General features: G+C 47.2%; 1 long non-coding RNA gene across 1 annotated transcript in view; it reads right to left on the bottom strand.

Moving 5' to 3' along the window:
• Positions 1–24,599, bottom strand: part of LOC129533917 (uncharacterized) — a 275,418-nt gene that overhangs the window by 206,801 nt on the left and 44,018 nt on the right. Inside the window, exon 2 of the long non-coding RNA XR_008680326.2 lies at positions 21,657–21,798. This is a non-coding gene — a long non-coding RNA (uncharacterized lncRNA). The remainder of the gene's footprint in view (positions 1–21,656; positions 21,799–24,599) is intronic.

Below are 24,599 nucleotides of genomic sequence, written 5' to 3'. Positions count from 1 at the left end.
TCAAAGCAGCAACAGGCCAGTTCAGGCCGAGCTTCATAAGGCCATTTTAAAGACTCTGGCTTTTATTCTGAGTGGCATGTGCAGCCATTGAAGGATTTTGAGCAGAGTGACAGGACCTACTGATCCTTTTTTTTTTTTTTTTTTTTTGAGACAGGTTCTTACTCTGTCACCCAAGCTGGAGTTCAGTGGTGCAATCATGGCTCACTGCAACCTCAACCTCCCTGGCTCAAGCCTCCCACCTCAGCCTCCCAAGTAGCTAGGACTACAAGCATGTGCCACCACACCTAGATTATTTTTTTAAAGTTTTTTTACAGACAGGGTCCCGCTATGTTGTTCGGGCTGGTCTTAAATTTTTGTGTTCAAGCAATTTTCCCACCTTGGCCTTCCAAAAGTGCTGAGATTAGAGGCATAAGCTACGGTGCCTGGCTTGATAATACTTTAGAAGGATCATTCTGACTGCCATGTTGAGAATGGCAGGTCAGCAGTAGAAGCAGTTAGGAACTGACCGCAATCATCTAGGCAAAAGATAATGGTGGCTTGGGCCAAGGTAGTGGTAACAGAAGTGGTGACAAATGCAAAGAGTCCAGATATACTCACAAGGTAGATAGGATTTCCCTTACTTAGCTGTCCTTTGGAAAGCCCCTCTCTGGCAGGCACCTGACTGTCACCTGTAGTCCTGGAATGTTCTCTCTATAATCCACCACATGTTTAGGGAGGGTAGCTGTTCACCCCTGCACACCAGAGATCTCAACAGCAGACCAAGCTTTGAGGAGCTAAGGAAGTTCAGGTCCAAGGGGGAAGCAAGTTACTCCTCTCTCTTTCCCCTTCTCTCAGCCTGACGGGCTTCTTGTTAGGAAATATAGCCCTACTACCTGCTTCAGAGGATGGCAAGAGCAGGAGCCAGCGTGCCATGAGGTTAGGGGTGGCGATGCTGCTTAGCAACCCCTGCTTAGCTCACAGACCAGCGCTCCCAGCCCTTCCAGGCAGCACTCCTGCAAACTCATCAATCTCCCACCCTGGTCTCTACCAGGTGTAGCTCCTGGCCCTGGGGTCACTTTTCTACCAAAAGCAGCCACAGGGCTCAGCAAGCGAGTGCTTAGTTCTATGTTCAGGAGGCCCACGCAGGCCACTAGGTACGCACATACGCTGTCAGTTGCTCTCATACACATGCACACATGCACACATGTGCAAACAACCGTCAGGTCAACCTAGAGTGGCAGGCACATCTGGGTTTTCTGAAGTGGGTGGTAGGGATCTAGAACAACACTGCTCTGCACTCTGACAATTCCAAGTGCAGACTCCTGTAAAAGCTTGGACAGAGCTACTTAAATCCCACATGCCAGCCCTGCTTAGGTTGGCAGATCATGAGACCATGACTGTGTCTGGGAAGGCAAGGGCAGAGGCCTTTGTCTGCTTTTTGGGTTACAAAAGTGGATTGGGCTGGCACCTACAGCTATGAATAAAAGGGGAAGAGAAGGCAACAAAAGAGAGGGAATGACTGGGGTGGAGGTAAAAATATCTTTTCCTCTAGAGGGGACTTTAGAGAAATTTCTTCTCCTAGGTCTTCCCTATACATGTGGCTTTTTCTCCTTTTCTCGTGTCTCAGTCACTGGCCATGGGGCGCAGAGGCTGGAGGATAACAGAAGCAATGCGAGAGTGAAGTCCAGGCATCTCAGGCTAAACCCACTGCCACCCAAGCATGGAACTGACAGCATGCAGAGCACCAGACACAGAACCTCAATATTTGCTATTTTTAAGTTTAATTGTTATTATTACCCAAAACAGCCACAAAGGGAAACAGCATTGCAGCATTCCATTTTGGGGATGTACGTATCACAACGGAGCCATTTTAAATGATGTTCTAGATATAAGGTTATTGGCATGGAAGGGAGTTCATAATATTTTGAGTGGGAAAAACAACGGGTTACAAATTGGTATGGATAGTATTCTCCGAATTCTTTTGCAAGTTAGTATAGCAAGTGCCTTAAGAGCACAGGCTCTGGAACCAGACTGCCTGTGTTCAAATCCTGGCTTGGCTACTTACCTATGTGATCTTAAGAAAGGTAATCATTCTGGGCTTCAGCTTTCTCATCTGTACAATGAGTTTAATAATAAAACCAATCATTGAATTGTTGAGGATGAAGTGAGTCCCTACATGCAAAATGCTGGCAAATGGTAACACTCAAATGTTCGCCATTGATATTTTATTTTACATTAATATATACTCATTAGGAACATGTCTGGAAGAGCATACAAATACCTAAAGAACAGCAGCAATTATTCGAATGATAGCATTGCAGAAGACTTTTATCTTCTTATTTTTCCTGATATTTTCAATTTTTCAAAATAAACATGGGTTTAAAAAAACCCTGAAATTTGCTGGGTGCGGTGGCTCACAACTATAATTCCAGCACTTTGGGAGGCCAAGGCAGGCGGATCACGAGGTCAGGAGATCAAGACCAGCCTGGCTAACACAGTGAAACCCCATCTCTACTAAAAATACAAAAAATTAGTTGGGCGTGATGGAGCGCGCCTGTAGTCCCAGCTACTTGGGAGGCTGAGGCAGGAGAATCACTTGAACCTGGGAGGCAAAGGTTGCAGTGAGCCGAGATCGCACCACTGCACTCCAGCCTGAGTGACAGAATGAGACTCCATCTCAAAGCAAACAAACCAACCAACCCTGAAATTCTTAAGATTGAAATTTAAAATTTTGTTTAAATACATATATTGTTTTCACATAATATCCAGGAGAAAACAGAAAGAAAAAATCTGTAACAAACATATAAAACAGTAGCTCATACACTCATCTAACAGAAGTACTTTGGGCTTTGCTAGTGTCTCAAAGCAGCTAGTGGGTGTTTCCCTCCAGCCCATGGCTCTCAAAATACATTGCTTAATGCACCCATGCAGGTCACTAACGTACTGATGTATACTTTTAACCACACACATAATCCCAGGTCCAAATATACCTCACACACATATGTACGTATTACCAAAGAGAAGAGAATATAAATGCAAGGTAAATCTAGTCACAGAAAGTACCTTGGCAAAAGGCAGCAAAGGGCACAAAGACCTTTCTGTGGGTTCCCCACGCTAAGGTTCCTGTGTAGTTCACAACCGGCAACACTTAGACAGCGTGGACCTGTGCCCTCCTTCTCAGAGCAGTTGCCTTCCCACGGCTGCCTGCCACCTCCCTCACTGGCACTGGCCATAAAGGGGCCTTACGTCTAAGGATTGTGACAAACCAAACATCATCCAGAGGAAGTCAGAAATCCTGGTCCCCGCCTTCCCGCGGTTTGCCCAGCAGGCAGGAGGCTGCCCCCTGCCCCAGGTCTCAGGTAGCCCTGCCTCCCTCTGTGAGCACAGCCCCAGGCCAGCCATTGCTGGAGAGCTGCCCCTGGTCCACTCGGCTTCGTTACATGAAAATAAAACACCAGCCTGTTCAGGGTCTGCCCAGCACATTATCGGGAGGAAGCTATAAAAGCTGCCAACACGGGTTACCTCAAGCATTTTCCTTCTCAAATGCACCGGGAGTGAGGCACTGCCTTTCCTTCGCTTCCCCGCCTTCCATCTCTTCGGAAAAGGCTTTCTGTGTCCTGCCTGTGTTTATTGACATCCCAGCTTCTTGGCCGTTCCAGCTTCGCTGGAGCGATTCTCCCTCCTTGCCATTCAAAGTGGCCCCTGTTCCGACCCAGCGCCCATAACATGCGCTTCCAGACCGCACGGACCACTGGCTTCTCAAAGTCTGGCTCAGAAACCAAATAAAAAGCTTTTCATTTACACTCAAGTTTATGTGGAGGAGCTCAAAAGCCTTATTTTCATGTCTTACACAGCTCCCACCTGAATAAATTCATTTTAAGTGCCACTTTTCCATTTGTGGATTACAAAGCTGTGAGGAAGTCTGAGGGACAGCCCCTCAGGCTCCGTGGAATACTACAGGGCAGGCTGGGGTGCAAGGTGACCCCTGAGGGACCAAGAAGGCTGAAGGATGCCAAAATCCTGGGCAGTAAACACCACAGCCCTTGGAAGGGCAGGCCTGGGCCAAGCCCTTGCCGGAGGCAGTCGACCTTCCAGCTTGGTCAGAGTTGAAAGTGTGGTCCTTAGAGTCCTGGCTTCAAATCTCAGCTCAGCAAGTTCCTAGGTGTGTGTACTTGGGGCATGGGATGGCCTCTAGAGCTTATTTCTTCATCCGTAAAATGGAGATGACACTTTGGGGCCAAGCCTATTGTATTGATTCAATGAGAGGATGAAATATAAAATGCTACCTGCTGTGGATAGCACACAGAAACCCCAATAGACAGCATCCATTGCCACTAAGATTCATTATCTTTAAATGTGTGAAGCACACACTCCATGCTCCTTCCTCTTTGGACATCACCAGGAAGAGGGAAGTTGGACCACTCTAAGGATACCATACCCAGGCCTGGTCGCCCCCTCGTCCTTCCAACCTTCAGTGGCTATAATTTCGATAAACAGTTCCCATGCTAGGTGCTGGGTATATGCAAAACAGCCATAGTCCCTGGCCTCCAGAGCTCCCAGTGTGGTGGTAAAATACACAGTCCTAACAAAGGGTGACTTGCTACAATGGCTGTGTGCATACCACGCAGAATAGCACAAGAGAAGGAACAGCTAGCTGATCCTGCCCAGCGACATCTAGAAATAATGATTGTTGAAAACAATAAGGTCCTATGTGACCTGGTAGCTTCCACCCTGGCTTCATTTCCTAGTTATCCCTCCTCTCTGTCTTGTTGTACCAGATTCAGTCCCACCTGAAGGCTCTGCTGGGACGCTCCCCAACATTAATTCTATCTACCTACCTGTCTGTCTGTCTAGATAGAGTCCTGCTCTGTCGCCCAGGCTGGAGTGCAGTGGTATGATATCCGCTCACTGCAGCCTCTTTCTCCTGGGTTCAAGTGATTCTCCTGCCTCAGTCTCCCCAATAGCTGGGATTACAGGCGTACCACCACACCTGGCTAATTTTTGTATTTTTAGTAGAAACAGGGTTTCACCATGTTGGCCAGGCTGGTCTCGAACTCCTGACCTCAAGTGATCCACCCGCCTCAGCCTCCCAAAGTGCTGGGATTACAGGCATGAGCCACCACACCTGGCCTCCCCCAACATTCTCATGATTGGCACCTCCGCATCCCCAGGGTCTCTGCTCACTTGTTATCTCCCAATAAAAGCCTTCCTTCCCAGCCACACCAACGATGTCTTTGTTCCCTCTCCCTGCTTTACTGTTCTTCACTCCAATATTACAATCAAATCTACTTGCTTACATGTTTCTCATCCATCTTCCCTACTAGAGTGTGACCACCATGAGGGTGGGGACTGTTTTCTTCATAACTATGACCTCTCAACCTAAAACATTACTTGAATCCACAAATTAATGGCCACAGTCAGAAGGTGGGTGCTCGCCGAATGTGAAGTATTAGGCTAAGAGCTTCATGTACATCAGCATTTCATCCTCACAGCCTCTCAGGGCAAGTGCGGAGGTCATGGCAGCCAGGAGCTCACAAGGTGGGGAGACAGTGTCTCTGGAAGGCAGGTCTAGGTAAACAGGTGCTACTCTAGGGCACCTGATATAAAAGGTTCAGTGGAGTCTGGGGGAGACACTGACAGCGTCCACCCCCGCCACCAGTAACTCTGGACCCTGACCAAGCCCACTGCATAGGCTCCTCCAGGCAGTCCCGCTACACGCATCTGAGCCGCTGTGCTGGCCTTTCTCTTTGGACATCACCAGCAAGAGGGAAGTTGGACCACTGTAAAGATGCTATACCCAGGCCCAGCCTCCCCTTTGTCCTTCCAACCTTCAGTGGCTATAATTTTGATACACAGCTCCCAGGGATACATCCCAGGGTGGATAAATAAAGCTAAGGGTCTCTCCTGTGTCTGAGAGACCTGCCGTCCAGCGTCTGCCTTCCCTAAGAGCCAAGGAGATCAAGTGGATGAGAAAGTGCCCAGCAATTCCCATGTGCCCACAGCAGCCAGCATTTACTGAATGCTCATCACACCCCAGGGCCCATGCCAAGGCTCTATATACATTCTCATGTCATCCTTACACTCTCTGGGTAGTTATGGCTCTCCTCTTTTATAGATGGGGACCCAAGGATCAGAGAAATTAAGTCACTTCCAAGCTCACAGAGCTAAGAAGCGGCAGAGCCAGGATTTGAACCCCAGTGTGTCAGATTCCCAAGGTCCTGCGTTACCCACTCTGTTCCAGTGCCTCAGCCCTGCCCACATGACTTCTTCCCTAGCTTGGGTCTGCTTCCCTGATCACCCAGGGTGCACAGCAGAACAGAGAGCATGGGCTCAGGGACCAGACCTGGGCTCAAATCCCTGCCTCACTACTTCAAATGTGTCTGGGCGGTTGGTTACCCTCTTGGAGCTTCAATTCCATCTGCATGGGAAGGTGAAGGATACCTACTGCAGAGATGTGAGAATAACTGAGATGCGTGCCTACCAGGTACACAGCAAACACAGCACAGCCAGCGAGAGTCATCTCTGGACAAGCCTCTGCTGGCCCTGGCACTTGCTCCCAGCTAGGTCCTGCCCAGTGGCCAGCAAAGGCTGGGTCAAAGCCTCTCTCCAACTCCCAGGAGAGCTGCCCCCAGAGGACAAAACGCAGGGTCTCTGCCAGGACCCTCACAGTAGGCTCCATCCCTCCACTGATGAGTGTCTCAGGATTTTCCCTTTTTGGGGGAGAGCCCCGCCTACTGAATCTGGCTGGGCTCAGGCACACTCTATAGCTTCAGTGTTCCCACATATACTTTGGAGGAAAAAAATGTTTTACATTTATCAGGTACCTGAAAAGTGCCAAACTCATTTTAAGTACATGAGCTCCAATCTCTACTTGCAGGTTAGCAACATCTGTGGACATATTATAGGATATATTAAAGCCTCAGTTTACTCTTCTGCGAAATGGAGATGATGATTAACCTGCCTCACTAAGTTGTGAGGATTAAACGAGGTAAAGCATGTGAAATGCTTATGGCAGTGCCTGGCACATGAGAAATAATAAATGTTAGCTTTCATTATGTCTCACAGCTAAAGAAACAGACACTAGGAGAGCAACCAATCTGCCCAGCATCTCCGGTAAGGTGATAGGATTTGAACCGAGACCTGTCTAACACCAGGCCACCTTCCATGCTGATATTTCAACACGCCCATCCAGGGACCAGTGCTTGTTTGTATTTCAATAGAAAACTATAGCACATCCTTGCAGATTATCAAATTGTAGTCCCGTTCATTGTCTTTGAGCTTTTTTCACCTCTTGATAAATTACATTTTACCGTTTACTTTGTTACCTACTGTGAATTGGACTGGATTTGCCATTCTGCACATTTCATCAGTTCTTACCAACTTCTCAATTTTTCTACTTTTTACATTTTCTCCCACCCTCCTGACATCACTGACAACTAAAGGCTGACTGCCCAAATCCTCATTGCAACTCTAGGCTGTCTTATAGCTGATCTTCCCCTCAAGATCTAAACTAGGCTTGCAAGCTGGATGACTTGACATAAACTTCAAAGGACCCATCACCACAGCAGACCATGAATCTCCCTCGTTTAAATGCCTGATGGTTGTCCATCAAGTATCCTCTACTGCCAGGCCCCAACAGACATTCAAGCTGGTCCTTAATGAACAAAAGGCGACCGAACAAAAAATTGACCTATATTATTCAGAGAAAAGAAGAATTTTTCTTTCCTTGAACGAGAGGAAGCACTGACAAAAACCCTTTCTTTGACCAAACTTTAGTTAGGCTCTTCTGAGCCTTCTTCTGAACGTTGGCCTTCTGTGTCCCTCCTGTCCTTGCCAGGCCTGCAGAGCCCAGTCTTAGCAAGAATCCTGCAAATTCAGTTTAGGGAGTCCCCTACCCTTGATGCCTGATAAAGCGCTTCATCCCCTACCTTGGGTGTGTAAGTCCTTGGCCTGCCCTTAGCAAGAGTCCTTTTAGGTCTGTTTAGCGAGAATCCCGTTCCCTTGATGTCTCCTCTTAGTAACTTTCCATCCACTGACCCCCTCTTCTCTGTTTCTTAGCTGTTAATCCTCAACTGTCTTGCTGCATTTAGAGTTGAGCCCCATCTCTCTCCCCTATTGCAATAACCCTGTTGCAAGACTCCTGAGTAAAGTCTTCCTTACCATTTTTACAAGTGCCAGAATAATTTTTTTCTTTAACAACACTCAGGCTTGCTTCAAGTAGGAGGGCCTCCCCTGCCTGAAAATGCTCCATTCATATCCCAGTCAAATACCATCCCCAGATCTCCTCTCATAGCCATCTCCCTCTCCTCACAGCAAGCAAACATCTGACAAGGACTGCATTGCTTTCCCCACCACCACCCTGGGGATCTTCACCTCTCTCAGGCCGCTGCCAGCCTCCCTACCTGCCCTGCCAGCCGTCAGCCCCCAGCTTCACGCCAGTCCATTCACGTAGAGAACACGGCTATGAAAATACAGAAACGCACTTCCCATCTGGAAACGCCTCAGAGCTAAATATTATGTAGGATGTGATGGTGTGCGTCTACCAGCAAAAAAAGCGAGGCTTAAAGAAACACTGAGACACGAGGAGACTGCTAGTGAGAGGCCAGTGCGTCAGCAAGAGCTAAATTTAGCAACCTAATCCTCTAACTTCATTCTTTCAGGAAAGAGAGCAGTAGGAGAAAAATGTATGAACATATTTAAATAAAAGAACCTTTGAGAGAGCAAGAAAATCCACATCCTAACTGACCTGTTGCTACTTTGCTGAAACGAGCATAGAGAAGGCGACATTTTGGGGAGCTGGCCCTGAGGTCAGTGGTCGACAGAAGGGCTCTATCCAAGCAATCAAATTCCCTGGTAGAAGGTCCCTTTGGAGCCAGTGGCTGCATGGTACAAAGGAAGCTGCAGCAAGGGGAAGAGATTCTTAAAAACTGGAAGTTCTGGAAAAACCTGTAACACAGCTTTCAAACAGATTTTGCTTTCGAGTAGAGTGGCTGGTATAAAAACACGCATCATCTAGGCACTAAATGGCTCCAGGGAGTGTTTGAAAGAGGAGGAGCAGGGACAGGAAAGTCACAGGCAATGACAAGTGGTGCGTGTAAACACACGTGTGAAGCCCAAGTTCAAGCTCAGCTGTGCCTGTGACCAGCTCTAGGGATGGGGTGGGTGGGTTGCCCTAGTCTAGTTGCCAGACTAACTCACCCATGAAACAAAGGTAATGGCCAGGCACAGTGGCTCACGCCTGTAATCCCAACACTTTGGGAGGCCGATGCAGGCGGATCACCTGAGGTCAGGAGTTTGAGGCCAGCCTGGCTAATGTGACAAAACCCCATCTCTACTAAAAATACACAAATTTAGTCAGGCGTGGTGGCACACGCCTGTAATCCCAGCTACTCGGGAGGCTGAGGCAGGAGAATAGCTTGAAGCTGGGAGATGGAGGTTGCAGTGAGCAGAGATCGTGCTACTGCACTCCAGCCTGGAAGACAGAGAGAGACTCCATCAAAAAAATCAAAAATAAAAAAAATAAAGAAAGAGAGATAGAGAAGGAGAGAGGGAGAGAGAGAGCAACAGAAAGAGAGAAAAAGAGAGAGGAAGAGAAAGAGAGGGAGAAAGAAAAAAAGAGAGGAGAGAAAGAGGAAGAAGGAGAGAAAGAAAAAGGAGGAGAGAAATGAGGACAGAAAGGAGGAGAGAGAAGAAGAGAGGAAGGAAGGAAGGAAGGAAGGAAGGAAGGAAGGAAGGAAGGAAAGAAGGAAGGGAGCCTGTCCATGCTTTAAGACATGTTTTAAGTACTAAGATACTACTTATCTCTGGATTTATGTGTAGGGAAAGAGGCGGGTAGCTTAAAAAATTTTCCCCCTGGAATCAAGCCTTCTGCTTTGATCCATTATTAAAATATTTCATCACACTATTAAAAATGTATTGATCCCCACAAAGGGTTAATATTTTTATTACAGAGTCTGCATAAATCAGTAAGAAAAATACAAGCACCCCAATAGGAAAATGAATAAAGGATACGTAAAGCAATTCACAAAAACATAAAAATAGCTATTAATTATATGGGGGAAAAAAATGACCTTACTGGGAACCAGAAAAAAAGGCATAATAAAATAAAAACAAGGCCAGGCATGGTGCCTCACACCTGTAATGCCGACACTTTGGGAAGCCAAAGTGGGAGGATTGCTCAAGACCAGAAGTTCGAAACCAACCTGGGCAACATAGTGAGGCCCCGTCTCTACAAAAATAAAAATTTAGCCAGACATAGTGGCATGCCTGCAGTCCCAGCTACTCAGGAGGCTGAGGCAGGAGGATAGCTTGAGCCCAGGAGTTCAAAGCTGCAGTGAGCTATTATTGTACCACTGCCCTCCAGCCTAGGTGACAGAGCAAGACCTGTATTAAAAAAAAATTTAAAAAAAAGCAAAGCTTCTCCCATCTAGCATTTGGCGAAGTCCTAAAAATCCAATAATACCCAGCAAGGGCCAGGATTCAGAGAATCATGATGCCCCCTCACACAACAATAGGAAGGCAAATTAGCATTTCTTTAGGTCAATTAGAGCATACAAAAATTCTTACATGGACATCCCATTCGACCCCGTAATTCCACATGCACAAAGATTTATCTGTAAAGATTTAACCACAATATGATTTTATAATGCTAAAAAATTGGAAAGTCTTCTATCCAATAAAAGGAATATATTATATATGGCAGAACAGTTAAAACTGTTACATAACAATTAAAAATCAGGCTGTAAGAAAAATCTAAAGATACAGGAAGATGTTTATATTATGTACAAAACAGATTCTGAAGCTGTACATATCAAATTTTGTAAGCCATCTCCCATATACATGACACATAGGCACAATGAAGTAAACACCAGGAGATAGACAAAAATATTACCAGTGTTATTTATGGGAGTTGGATAATCATGAGTGGTTTTGATTTCCTTACACGTCTTTTTATTTTCAAAGTTCTTTTTTTGTTTGTTTGAGACAGGGTCTCGCTCTGTCACGCAGGCTGGAGTGCAGTGGCGTGAACACAGCTCACTGCAGCCTTGACCTCCTGGGCTCAAGTCATCTTCTGGTCTTAGCCTCCTGAGTAGCTGGGACTACAGGCGTGTGCCACCATGTACAGCGAATTTCTGTATTTGCTGTAGAGAGGGGGTTTCGCCATGTTGCCTGGGCTGGTCTGGAACTCCTGGGAGATCTACCCACCTCTGCCTCCCAAAGTGCTGGGATTATATGCGTGAGCCACGGTGCCCAGCCCAAATTTCTTAAATAGATATGTGACTCTTTTGTATTCAGAAAACCCTATTACTTTTTAAAAGAAAGGGGGGAAAAGTATCTTTCTGTCTTTCTAACAAGTAAAAGGCACTGAATTAACTACTCCAGCCAGAAACCTGCCCCAGGCCAGAGACTGCCCTGCCCAGCAAACTCCTTTCACATCCTCATCCATGACCCCTAAGAACTTTCAGGCCATGGGCCATACATTTTAGGCTTCCTCTTGCCCACTTTTTTTTTTTTTTAGAGACAGAGTCTCGCTCTGTCGCCCAGGCTGGAGTGCAGTGGTGTGATCTCAGCTCACTGCAAGCTCCGCCTCCTGGGTTCACGCCATTCTCCTGCCTCAGCCTCTGGAGTAGCTGGGACTACAGGCGCCCGCCACCATGCTCGGCTAATTTTTTGTATTTTTAGTAGAGACGGGGTTTCACTGCGTTAGCCAGGATGGTCTTCATCTCCTGACCTCGTGATCCGCCCGCCTCGCCTCCCAAAGTGCTGGGATTACAGGCGTGAGCCACCGCGCCCGGCCTCCTCTTGCCCACTTTTTACCTAAGGTCTATAGTCTGCAATTCATGAAGGTCAGATCCCAGCCCAAGTCCTGAGGGTCTTCCTAGCACTTGTCTAGTCCAGCCTTCAGTCAAATGAGAGAGACAAACCACCTTACAGCTATAGAGTCCCGATGGTTCTCACGATGGTTTCAGAGATTCTCATCAGCTCCTGGGAGGCTCTCTCACAAACTCGGAGGTCGGCAGGGCGCTGTCAGCGCTCCCACTTTAGGAAATTGAAAGCAAGGGCTCAGGAAATTGAAGATGTGCCCCAAGGCACACACAGAAACAGGACAGGAGCCCGGAGCTGGCTTACAGTGGAGAGCTCTCTCCAATCCAGCTGCCTGCCGACCCCAGGCTCCTCAGCCATTGCCAGCCAGCCACAGCTGGGAGGGAACTGGGGCCCCAGCATCCCCACCGGAATCTGGCGAAGGCCACGCCTGTGGGCTCACTTTAGTCTCCTTCATTCATCCCCATCTCTACCCTCTGCCCCTGCTTCCACTCCCATAATAAAAAGAATCAGGGAAATCAGGAGAAGCTCCTCTCACAACTCATTAATTCAGTTAACTGTCTAATCTTCTACTATTATCTCACAGGTCAAGTTGTTCTAATTTTTCAATCGAAATTGTGTGGGCTGGGTGCAGTGACATGTGCCTATAGTCCCAGCTACTTGAGAGGCTGAGACAAGAGGATTGCTTGAGCCCTGGAGTTCAAGGCTGCAGTGCACTATGATCTGATCATGTCTATGAATAGCCACTGCATTCCAGCCTGAGCAACATAACATGTATGGGTCAGAGCTTGCTCAGCTGTGAGTGACAGAAAATAAAGTCAATCTGGCATAAGTTAAAAAAAAAAAACAACAATTCATTAGCTCATGTCACTAGGGAGTGGCTGGATCGAAGGCCTCAAACATCAGCTCTCCCTGCCCTTTCTCCACTTAGTGAGCAGGATATTAATCAACAGCCTCACACTCACATCCTACCAGGTCCAGCAGAAATAGACCATCTTCCCCAACAACTCTGGCAGAGAAGTACCCGGAAGGACTCAACTGACTCAGACCACCTGCCTACTCTTAAGGACACAGGGCAAAGGTCAGCCCCATCCAACTCCACAAGAAAAGGTGTTCTCTTCCCAGAGGGAATGAGCAATAATGGAAAGGAAACCAAAAACAGATTTCCACCTAAACAAATCTCTCCTGCTTTAAGATCAAATCTGATTTTTGGCACAGACATTCATTGGCAGTGGTAAGCATGAGTGACACCACAGGGCTGGGTTACTCTGTCACCCAGGCAAAGTGAGTTATTAGCTAACATTCACTAGAAATGCCCAAATACTACTACCAAAATCTAGGTAATAATTTTTTTGTTGTTGTTGTTTTTTGTTTTTTTTAAATTTTCTAAGAGGCAGAGTCTCAGTCTGTCACCCAGGCTGAAGTGCAGTGGCACAATCATAGCTCACTGCAGCCTCCAACTCCTGGGCTCCAGCAATCCTCCCGAGTAGCTGGTTCTACAGGTACACATCACCATGTCCAACTAATTTTTTTTTTGAGACAGGGTCTCGCTCTGTTGCCCAGGCTGGAGTCCAGTGGCGCGATCTCAGCTCACTGCAACCTCCGTCTCCTGGGTTCAAGCAATTCTCTGTTTTAGCCTCCCAAGTATCTGGGATTACAGGCACCCACCACCACCCCTGGCTAATTTTTGTATTTTTAGTAGAGATGGGGTTTCACCATGTTGCCCAGGCTGGTCTTGAACTCCTGACCTCAGGTGATCCACCTACCTCGGCCTCCCAAACTGGTGGTTATAGGTGTGAGCCACTTTGCCTGGCCCATGTATCATTATTTTACATATCAGTTCAACAAATATCTCAGTTTCCCCTGCATGTCCAGGAACGGGAGTTATATCAGTGAGCAAGACCAACCTCTCATTCTCACAGTACTTTCATTTTAATGGAAAGAGACAGAAAATACACATATATAATATGTCAGGAGGTGGGAAGTGACATAAAGAAAGATGGAGCAGGAAGTAATAAAGTAATCAGGGAAGGCCTCTCAGGGGCCCAGGGGGAACAAGGGGCATGAGCCTTGGGGATACTACAGGAAGAACATTCCAGGCGGAGAGAACCACCAGAGCAGAGGCTCTGAGACTAAGGGAGCAAAGGGTGTTTGCAGAATAGCCAGCAGAGCAGCGGGCTGCTGTATGCAAGGGTGAGAGGGACGGCAAGGCCTCACCAACCAAGGTAAGGGCTTTCGGTCTCACCCAAGTGAGATATCTGGAGACAACCCAGATATTCTAAGCCACCTGCCTTTCCTGCACTGTCTAGACATTCAGGTGGCTGGCCCTGCTGGAGACCATTCCACAGCCCCACAACTTAGAGCCACAAGTCCAGTCTCTACACCCATCACTTCCCCACTCTCAGATACTTCACAGAGGAAACCTCCCCAGGGCCTGTGACACCACTTTGCAATTCTCCTGTCTTCCCAGCAGCACCAGCTACATAATTTGTAGTGCCCAGTTAGGGTTGCCAGATAAAATACAGGATACCGAATTGGAATTTCAGATAAAGAGTAATAGGTTTGTTTGTTTGAAACTGAGTTTTGCTCTTGTTGCCCAGGCTGAAGTGCAATGGCACGATTTCAGCTCACTGCAGCCTCTGTGTCCTGGGTTCAAGCAATTCTCCTGCCTCAGCCTCCTGAGTAGCTGGGATTACAGGCGCCCGCCACCACGCCCAGCTATTTTTTTGTATTTTTAGTAGAGATGGGGTTTCGCTATGTTGGCCAGGCTGGTCTCAAACTCCTGACCTCAGGGGATCCACCCGCCTCGGCCTCCCAAAGTGCTGGGATTACAGGCGTGAGCTACCGTGCCCGGCTGTGAGTAACTGTTAATCTCAGTATGTCCCAGATATTGCATGGGACACACTTACACTCAAAACAAATATGAAAATGAGTGGGCCTGTGTTCAAAAATCATTAACAATTTCAAGACAGTGATGCCAGAGCATTATACAAAGCAAGAAGCCCTTTTAAGTGTAGGGACCCGTGCGACTGCTCAAGCTGCCCACTCATGAAGCCAGCCCTGCTCCCCCCTCAGCTCTCCTGTCCTTACAGGAGACAATTGCAATTCAACTTCCCTAAACATCTGACCCACCACTCCCTCTCTTGCAGCTACTTTATATAGGAAACAAACAATCTAAAAGGAAGTTCCTCAATGTCCCAGTCCCACCCATTCTCCTGGTCTCTACTCTACCTGTTCCAATGGGAGTCCTCTTTCTATCTGAGTCAGGATCCAATACTCTTCCCCACCTTCTCAGGTCCTCACACTTTCCACTACCCACCTCGTCTCTATCTTCAACTTCTGTTCTACCAGAAGTCTACCTCTCAGAAGCAATTTAACATGCTCCAATCTTCCTGCATGGTTTTTGTTTTGTTTTGTTTAAAAAAAAAGCTTTCCTGGATCCTCACATACCCTTCCCTTCATATTTAATATCTTGAATGAAGGAGCTACATTCCCATCAACTTTCTGTTATCTGGCTGTCACACTCTTGCTGTCATCATCAATGACCTTTGTGGTACTTCTCAGGCCTTATCTTTCTTTCCTGCTTAAAACTCCCTTTCCTCAGCGTTAGTGTCACCAAATTCTCCTGGCTTCTTCTATATGAGGCATGTCTTCTCGGTTTCCTCTGTTGGCCTCCTTTCCTTAAACACGGCTCTGTCCTAGACTCTCTTTTCATGTGTTACACACTCTCACCCACCATGGAACCCAGGGGTTCTACGTGTTGAAGCAGCCCACATTTCTCTCTAGTCCAGATGTCTCTCCTGAGTTTCAGACTCTAATGTTTACAGGACAGCTCCACTCTATGTCCTTGAACTCAACATGTCCAAAATGAGACTCAAAAAATAAAAAGTGGACTCCTTCTCCCCTATGCCCTCACCTGGTAGTGTTAAGGCAGGAGAATAGGGTCTGAAGGTAGGGAACCTAAGGCTGATTTGTGCTGACTTCCTAGAACTAAATCAAAAGGAAAATCTTACCTCTCTACGCCCAAGTAACAAAAGGATCAGAGGCTACTCCTTTTGCAACCCCACCTCCTTTCTGCATTGCAAATGAAAAATGGAAAGCACCTCTGACTGGTCCCCTCCCACAACCATCAGACTGGTCCCTGGCCAAGTCTTCATTTGCATAGGTTGTAACTCTGTAACTTCACTTCAGCCTCTAATTGGTCACCTCCCACAACCAAACAGACTGGTCATGGACCAAGTCTTCATTGACATAGGTTGTAGCCAAGTAACCAATGGGAAACCTCTAGAGAGTAGTTAAACCCCAGAAAATTCTGTAACCAGGGCTTGCTCCAGCCCACTCCCACTCTGTGGAGTGTACTTGCATTTCAATAAATCTGTGCTTTCATTGCTTCATTCTTTCATTGCTTTGTGTGTGTTGTCCAATTCTTTGTTCAAAATGCCAAGAACCTGGACAACTCATGGTCAAGACCTTCCACTGGTAACACTGCCTCCTGTTTCTGAATGGTAACCCATTTCCAAGCCATAAACTCAGGTGATTCTCCTCCACCTTCATATCATCAAATCCCAATTCCGCTTTCTAAATCTCTCTTGATTGCATGCCTTCCCTTCTGCCTCTCCTATTTCAGGTTACCTGGATCTCTTCCCTAGTAAAATCTTTCAACAGTCTTCCAGCCCATGCCATTCCCAATCTTGTCCCCTCCCATCTCCACTCAGCAGCCCCAGCTGCACACCCTCTCCAGCCTCATCCCCCAGCACTCCCCTCACACAACAGACTTGAGTCACTGGGCATCTCTCAATCTGCAGTGAGACCATGCCACCCCTTGCTTCTCTGGGCTGCAGCACATGCTATTTCCTCTGCCTGGGATTTTCTCAAACTCCAATACAGCTAACTCCCGCTCCTCAGCCATGGGAAACAGCAAGTAGAGTGGTTAAGATAGATTCCTTAGCCAACCTTCCTTGGTTCAAACCACAGTTCCACCACTTCCAGGTGTACAACCTTAACCATTCTAAGCTTCAATTTCCCCTTCAAAAAAATGGGAATAATAATTGTGGAGATATCACTGGTTGACTGTCCAGCCATTTCTTCTTCCTCACTAACAGAACCCCAATTTTGTCCAGAGACCATGTGCTCATCCCAGGGAATGACTCATGATTGGCAGAAGGAAGTTACAGAAATTTACCTTCTTTCTGGCAGTGATTAATTCTATCTAATGAAATGTAAAAGGAAGCCTACTGAGGGTTTCTGGAAAACAAGAGTACTGCCCTTAGAACCAGACAAGAGAGGCCCCTGCCCTGGGCCCTGTGCTTCAGGGTCCCACCTATTTCAAACACATGCGTAAAAGTTAAACAACACATGGGCACCTCTGTCATCGAGGGTCACACGGCATGATGTTGTCACAAGTAACACCTAGCACAAGTAACACCTAACACCAGTCAGGCCCCAGAGAAACACTTCACACCTCTTCCCCTGTCCCCTCAAAACAAAAGGTAACTGTGTCTAAATAAGAAGGTTTGTGGATTATGCCACTGCCAACGCCAGAGACCAACGCTGCAGTGGAGTGTGGGAAGGATTGGAGTGGTAGAGCACTTAGGGAAAAGAAAAGACAAATTAGCTTGTCAAATCCTTCCTCTCAGCACAAATGCAATACATTCTTGCAAAATGAATAGGAGCATGAATAGGATATTCAGGAGAACTGAATATCCATTTTTTTGCTTCTGTTCCTGTTCATGGTTCCAGAGGACTCACAAATCAGTGCTACTAAATTAGCACCAGTTGCACATGGTGGCAGAGGGATATTTTGCAAAATTATATCACATTGCATACATATGTATCATAAATGCAGATACATTATCTCACATAGATATGGGAAATATATTTATAAAATAAAACTTGAAGGATGCATAATACCAATAACACCAATTTTTTTTTTTTTTTTTTTTGCTGGACTCAAGTGATCCTCCCACCTCAGCCTCCCAAGTAGCTGCGACTACAGGCACTCACCACCATGCCCAATTAAGTTTTGTATTTTTGTTAGAGTCAGGGTTTCACCATGTTGCCCAGGCTGATCTCCCAGCTCAAGCAATCTGCCTGCCTCTGCCTCCCAAAATGCTAGGATCACAGGTATGAGCCACTGCACCAGCCAACGCCAATTCTTTTCTTTGGAAATTAAATGGACATTAAGCACTGGAATTTCAGGTATTAAATATCTCATTGAAGTAAAACTAAGATTAAAGTTTCAAAATGTTATTTCTTTAGTTTTGAAATAATTTTCATCAAAACGTTAACATTAACTTGTATGTTGCCTTTTACTTTTAATAGATAACTGTGCACATTTTATAAGAAAAAGCTTGTTTAAAAAGGTAATTTGGAGGCTGGGTGCGGTGGCTCACGCCTGCAATCCCAGCACTTTGGGAGGCCGAAGCGGGAAGATCACGACATCAAGAGATCAAGACTGTCGTCCTCATTAGTATAGTGGTGAGTATCCCCGCCTGTCACACGGGAGACTGGGGTTCGATTCCCTGACGAGGAGGCAGCAGTCCTTTGGCCGGGCGCAGTGGCTCACACCTGTAATCCCAGCACTTTGGGAGGCCAAGGTGGGCGGATCACCTGAGGTCAGGAGTTCGAGACCAGCCTGATCCACACAGAGAAACCCCATCTCTACTAAAAATGCAAAATTAGCGGAGCTTGGTGGCACATGCCTATAATCCCAGCTATTTGGGAAGGCTGAGGCAGGAGAATCGCTTGAACCTGGGAGGGGGAGGGGGAGGTGGAGGTGGAGGGTGCGGTGAGCCGAGATCATGCCATTGCACTCCAGCCTGGGCAACAAAAGCAAAACTCCATCTCAAAAAAAAAAAAAAAAAAAAGAGATCGAGACCATCTTGGCCAACATAGTAAAACCCTGTCTCTACTAAACATACAAAAATTAGCTGGGCATGGTGACACGCACCTGTAGTCCCAGCTACTTGGGAGGCTGAGGCAGGAGAATCGCTTGAACCTGGGAGGTGGAGGTTTCAGCAAGCCAAGATCGCACCACTGCACTCCAGCTTGGGGGACAAAGTGAGACTCCGCCTCAAAAAATAAAATAAAATAAAATAAACACCAGTCTGATTAAAGCTGCTGTTCACAGAGGTTGCCCTTATTTGCAGCCCAAAACATCCCTAACTAATAAAATAGGGCCCAGCTCAGGACTGAATGACATAAATCATGTGACTGGCAAACAGCTCAGTTTTACTCACTCACTACGAGCCAGGGATATTCTTATGATGGGGCTCCTGGAGCAATGCCTGGCACATAGTTAGGGCACCAAAGAGCTCACCATCCAAACCAGGCACTTTTCAGAGTAAAAGATGGTGCAAATAAAAATTATACCAGGACCAAAGGCCTGTAGCAGGTCAACTAAGCATAAACATTCAATGTCAACTCTGCTTATTCGTGGATTAACTTCAACATCACTTCCTCTGGGCAGGTCTTCCCGATTCCCACCCCCCATAAAAGCCCACAACTCTTCTTATGTCCTGTATCTCAGCACCTCTCACAGAGTGTATCACAAAAGCCTGTCTACAAGTCTGCATACACAGCACAAGACCACAGGTCCAGAAAGGTGGGGCTGTGTCTGTCCATTCTTCACTGTATCCATGGGGACTAGCAAATAGTGAGGGTTCAATTAATATTTGTTGAATTAACTAATTATGTCTGTTGCTTATATCCTTGCCTGACCCTAGAAAGTCCACTATGAGTTAAATGTTCTTATATTTGCATTTGGGTTCTATGTGAGCGGACCTGTATTATTTATATTCACTCATGTGTCCCCTGAAGTCCTAACTGCAGGGTCCAGGACAGGTTTGTTGTTTTTCCATCATCCTTTCCAATGGGCAGATAACATGCCTATGGGGACTGTAACAACAGAGAAGAGAGGGAGAGCCTAGAGCTCCCACTGAATGTATCAAGTTTACATTGTCTAGTTGTTAGAAGAGTAAAGAATCAAGATGGGAGATCTCTTCCTAGCTAGGCACACAGGCCACATTACTCTGTTAGCAAGAGACCTCTTTTTTTTTTTTTTTTTTTTTTTTTTGAGATGGAGTTTTACTCTTGTTGCCCAGGCTGGAGTGCAATGGTGCAATCTCAGCTCACTGCAACCTCTGCCTCCCGGGTTTAAGCGATTCTCCTGCCTCAGCCTCCTAAGTAGCTGGGGTTACAGGCGCCTGCCACCATGCCCAGCTAATTTTCTATTTTTAGTAGAGGAAAGGTTTCACCATTTTGGTCAGGCTGGTCTCAAACTCCCAACCTCAGGTGATCCACTTGCCTGAGCCTCCCAAAGTACAGGGATTACAGGCATGAGCCACCGTGCTTGGCCAGGAAGTGATTTTTCAACTATGTCTTTCCTTGGCCAAGTGCAGTGACCCACGCCTGCAATCCTAGCACTTTGGAAGGCTGAGGCAGGTGGATCACTTGAGCCCAGGAGTTCAAGACCAGCCTGGGCAACATGGCAAACCACCGCCCCCACCTCCATTTCTAGTAAAAATACAGAAAAAAAAAAAAAAGCCAGACAGCCGGGCGTAGTGGCTCACACCTGTAATCCCAGCACTTTGGGAGGCCAAGGTGGGTGGATCACTTGAGGTCAGGTGTTCTGAGACCAGCCTGGCCAACATAGTGAAACCCCATCTCTAAAAATACCAAAAAGAAATCAGCCAAGCACGGTGGTGCACAACTGTAGTCCCAGCTATTCAGGGGGCTGAGGCAGGAGAACTGCTTGATCTCAGCGGTGAGCCAAGATTGTGCCACTGCACTCCAGCCTCCAGCCTGGTGAAGGAAGGAAGGAAGGAAGGAAGGAAGGAGGGAAGGAAGGAGAGAAAGAAAGGGAAGGAAAGGGAAAGAAAGGGAAGGGAGGGAAGGGAGGAAAAGAAGGAAAAGAAAGGAAAGAAAGAACCAAGCATGGGGTGTGCCACGTGCCTGTAGTCCCAGTTACTTGGGAGGCTGAGGTGGGAGGATCTCCTGAGCCCAGGAAGTAGAGGCTGCAGTGAGCCAAGATCACGCCACTGCACTCCAGCCTGGGAACATATCTCATGTGATGAGGACAGCCTGTTAGGTTTTGTTCCCCAGACATAATTCTCCATATCTCAACTGGGGTTCCTGAGCACACAGCAACCTAGTACTTTCCTCTTCTCTCCCTAGTTAGCTTGCAGCTGTTGCCTCAGTAAACCAGCTCTCCAGGACATCCTTCCAGAACTGTGTGCCAGAGTCAGGCAGCCTGACCCAAAAGGGCCAGACACTCCGGCACGTGTCTCCTCAGCCAGACCCCAGAACTCAAAATCCCCTCCTACGAAGGAAGAGAAAAACAACACAGGCTCCCACCAGCCAAAAAAGAATGACAGAAGGAAAGCACAGAATCCGTCCCCTTCTCCTTCTGCCCCATCCTTTTCACATCACAACAAGCCAAGCTGTCTTTGGGGAACAGACAAGATGCAACAGGCAGTTAGACTGGCCCACCCTGGCTAACAAGGCCATCTGACTCCACCAGCAGAACCCCCTTCCAGGTTCAGGGGAAGGGGGCTCAGGGGCTGTACATTTGACAGCAGAAAGAATCGGCTGTGATTTGGGGGCGAACATCATACCAGCTGCCCAGCTCCCCACAGCTGTGCTGGGAATGTGGCTCTACCAGGAACACTGCTACAGCCAGTCAAGTGTGTCACAGCCCACTTCCAGCACCATATTTACGGTCTTCTCTAATGCAGTCAATCTGACAGACAGAAGTCAGAGTGAAAACTGTGCAGATGCCTGCGCTGATCCCATGAGACATTACCAGTTTTGTTTTTCCCACATTGTGCACCCAAGATTTCAGAAAAATTCCTTACCTTTCACTAGTCAGAGAGCCGCCTTTTCCATCTGTTGGGGATGCTTTCTTTTCTCTTTCATTAATGCAAATATCACCAGAGCAGTGATTAAAGCGAAGATACAATTTTGAGTTAGTTGTCTATCTTTGGACCTAGAAGGAGACTGCAATGAAAAGTGGATTCTTTCTGGAAACCTAATGGATTATTTTTCCCTGACCCCTGATAACTTACTTTCCTAATCTACAGGACATCCCCCTACCTGCCTTTACATTAACTTCCCTAGGGGGGAAGAAAAAGACATTTCTGGTTGTGGGAGGGAGGAGGTGGTGGTGAAACAAGCAAGTACAGTGAGGCTCCCCTGGCCCCCATCTGTTCCAAATCTTCCCCTCACAGGATGTCATGTCTGAAAAGCAAGAAAAATATTCCTTCCTCTTCCAACATTCAGCAGGATCTTGCATGCAAAGAGAAGAATGTCTCGTTACTCTGTGGGTTCTCACCTGCTTTTTAACTCACAAATTGCCAAATTACACTAGCCCCTCCACCCTCTCCCTCTCTCCCAGTAAAACCCCAGGGGCAGCAGGGCTCAGCACCAGCGAGGAGCTAGCTCCCCACCATACCACCATACCTCTGGCACAAAGGATTAGTTCTCCTGAGCCTGGCCAATGACTTTTGCAGATTTCTAAGCTGAAGACAGGCCAGAGAGCTGTCAGAGCCCCCAGAGGAAGTGAGGCCACCCCCAGGGGGTAAAAGGAGTAGGCTCAGAATTCCCCACTTTTGACCCTGCACTCTCTCTCTCCCCAGCTTCTAGGCACTTTGCATACGGAAGTGCACAGGCAGCCAAGTCCTGGGCATTTGAACAGGAAGGATGTTCCTCAGTAGCTCACAAGGACCCTAACTGCTGCATTTCCAGGACTGGGAGGGCGATATTTATAGAAAGGGCAGCCAGCCAAGCGAGATCAGCTCCAACTTTATTTCAACTAACCCTCTTTTCCATCTTCTGTAGCTCTCCTTCAAGTTAAACAGAGAGGCATTCCTCCCTTTATTGCTTGATTTTTACGCAAGGGCTGAGGCTCTCATTAAAATGATTGAGAAACCCTGACTGAAAAGATGGAAAAGGACCTGCCTGCCTGCCCCTCCCCCTTGGCTCTTAATCTTCCTCTCCTATGTCCCTCTGCCCTGCTTCCCTGCTTTCCCCACATGGCACATGCTCCTTCTTATGCCCCTGCAGCACAGAACCCCTTGTGGTCCTGTAGATGAGCAAAGCTGTCCCTTACCCTAAATCCAAATTATCCTTCCTCCCAGCTTTCCTTCTCATCCGTTTTTATCACATCCTATAAGGCCTGCATGATCTACTCTCACCCCACCCTCTTCAACCTTATTTCCTATCACTCTTCCCCTACAAACCCCCTCCTCCTCACTGTTGCTCAAACACACTGAACACACCCCTCAGGGCCTTTGTACAGGCTGTTTCCTTTACCCAGAACACACCCTCCAGGGGGGCCATTTGAAAGTCTGGCTCTGACACATGATCCAGATTTCAGCCCTAAAGACCTTGCTAACACTGAGTATTAAAAAGCACTGCAGGCCGGGTGCGGTGGCTCACGCCTGTAATCCCAACACTTTGGGAAGCCAAGGCGGGTGGATCACTTGAGGTCAGGAGTTCAAGACCAGCCTGGCCAACATGGTGAAACCCTGTCTCTATTAAAAATACAAAAATTAGTGAGGCATGGTGGAGGACGGCTGTAATCCCAGCTACTCAGAATGCTGAGGCAGGAGAATTGATTGAACCTGGGAGACGGAGATTGCAGTGGGCCGAGATCGTGTCGCTACACAGTGAACACTTCACCTCAAAAATAAAACTAAATTAAATTTAAAAAGCACCCCTATGAGCCAAACACAATGACAGGTGCCTGTTGTCCCTGCTAGTAAGGAGGCTGAAGCAGGAGGCTTGCTTGGGCCCAGGAGTTCGAGGCTGCAGTGAGCTATGATCAAGCCATTGCACCACAGCTCAGGCAACAGAGGAAGACACCCATCTCAAAACAAAAAAAGGGCCTAACCTGTCACTCTGTAGCCTCACTATCCCACAGCTGCTTCATTTTCTTCACAGCACCAACAAAGACTCTCTCCTTGACCAAACTTTAGACAGGCTCCTCTAGATCCTCTTCTTCATGTGGCCTGCCTTTAGCAAAGAATTCAGCTGAGTCATTCCCCCACCCTCAATATCTGACCAAGTTCCTCATCCCCCACTTTTAATGTGTAAGTCCTTGGCCTGCCTTCCACAGAATCCTGTTGAGTTGGTTTAGCAAGAGTTCCCCTACCCTTCGTGTCTTCTCTTAGTGATTTTCCACCCAGTGACCCCCTCACTCTGATTATAAATGCCCAACTAGGTCTTTGCTGGATTCAGTGATGAACTCAACCTCCTTCCTCTATTGCAAAAGTTGACTCCTAGGCCGGGCGCAATGGCTCATGCCTGTAATCTCAGCACTTTGGGAGGATGAGGAGGGTGGATGACCTGAGGTCAGTCAGGAGTTCAAGACCAGCCTGACCACCATGGTGAAACCCTATCTCTACTAAAAATACAAAAATTAGCCAGGTGTGGTGGTATGTGCCTGTAATCCCAGCAACTCAGGAGGCTGAGGCAGAAGAATCGGTTGAACCTGGGAGGCAGAGGGTGCAGTGAGCCGAGATTGCACCACTGCACTCCAGCCTGGGTGACAGAGACTCCATCTCAAAAAAAAAAAAAAAAAAAAAAAAGTCAACTCCTGTTGCAGTAGTCTTGAATAAAGTCTTCCTTACCATAAGTGTTAATTCTTCTTTAATACCACCTGACATCATATGATCTTTTTGTTCATCTTTCTCCCTCCACTGGACTATAAGTTCCACAATGGCAGGATCTTTATGTGTTTATTCTCTGCTAGATCCTTTGCTTCTAAAATAGTGTCTAGGGCTGGGCATAGTGGCTCA

The sequence above is a fragment of the Gorilla gorilla genome, chromosome 4, assembly GCF_029281585.2.
Source record: "Gorilla gorilla gorilla isolate KB3781 chromosome 4, NHGRI_mGorGor1-v2.1_pri, whole genome shotgun sequence".
NCBI classification, from domain to species: Eukaryota; Metazoa; Chordata; class Mammalia; order Primates; family Hominidae; genus Gorilla; species Gorilla gorilla.
Note: the sequence above shows the minus strand (reverse complement) of the source record. Positions and strands in the feature narration are given on the sequence as shown.